Genomic DNA, 451 nt, shown 5'->3' on the forward strand with positions numbered 1-451 from the left:
AAGGAGCAAAATATCAGGACCTTCCCACTTTCCTACTGGGAGAGCTGCCAGACATTGACGCAATAACCTTAAACGATGACTTTCAAGAAGCTGTGAATCCGCCTGTAATCATCTATTAGCTATTGGCCGACAGTTCTAGGCTTAATAAAACAGATCTGAGTGGAAAGAGAAGAAGAAATGGCGTCTACTAGTTGTAAGAAAATATGGCCTACAGGGACAACGCCTATTGTTAACTTAATAATTCTTGAGACACTGAGAGGGAAAGCACCAGTCACCACACACAACTTCAAGTCAGAGTGATCAGATTTTATTAACACGTACAAGTAAATAGTTATACAGAGAAATGCACATACCACTAGAGTATATGAACTAGCCCTAATACAGAATAACATATAATAGGTTAATACTTCCCAATAGCTGCTAGCTCCGGACAACTGGTGATGATAGACTT

This window comes from Polyodon spathula, chromosome 30 (assembly GCF_017654505.1).
Source record: "Polyodon spathula isolate WHYD16114869_AA chromosome 30, ASM1765450v1, whole genome shotgun sequence".
NCBI classification, from domain to species: Eukaryota; Metazoa; Chordata; class Actinopteri; order Acipenseriformes; family Polyodontidae; genus Polyodon; species Polyodon spathula.